This window comes from Oryzias melastigma, linkage group LG4 (genome assembly GCF_002922805.2).
Source record: "Oryzias melastigma strain HK-1 linkage group LG4, ASM292280v2, whole genome shotgun sequence".
Lineage (NCBI taxonomy): Eukaryota > Metazoa > Chordata > Actinopteri > Beloniformes > Adrianichthyidae > Oryzias > Oryzias melastigma.
In genome coordinates, this window is record NC_050515.1 from 7,239,921 (window position 1) to 7,240,224 (window position 304).

A 304-nucleotide genomic window follows, 5' to 3' on the forward strand; every position below is an offset into this window, starting at 1 on the left:
GTGTAGTAAAGTTAAAAGTTATAATTACACTATGATAGCTTTTTGGACTATTGTGGCTTTTATAAATGTCTTTTTAGGCTAATTTGGAGTTCAGCTATTATTTCAGCTAAACGCTAGCAGTTTGGGCTAATTTATGATATTTTCAGTTTTTTTAAGGCAATTTCTGAGCTTGGCTATTATTTCAGCTACATCCTAGCTACTTTGGCTATTTCCTGATATTTTCCGTTTTTTAAGGCTATTTTGGAGTTTAGCTAATATTTTAGTTACATTCTAGCTGTTTTGGCTAATATAGGTTTTTTTCAGG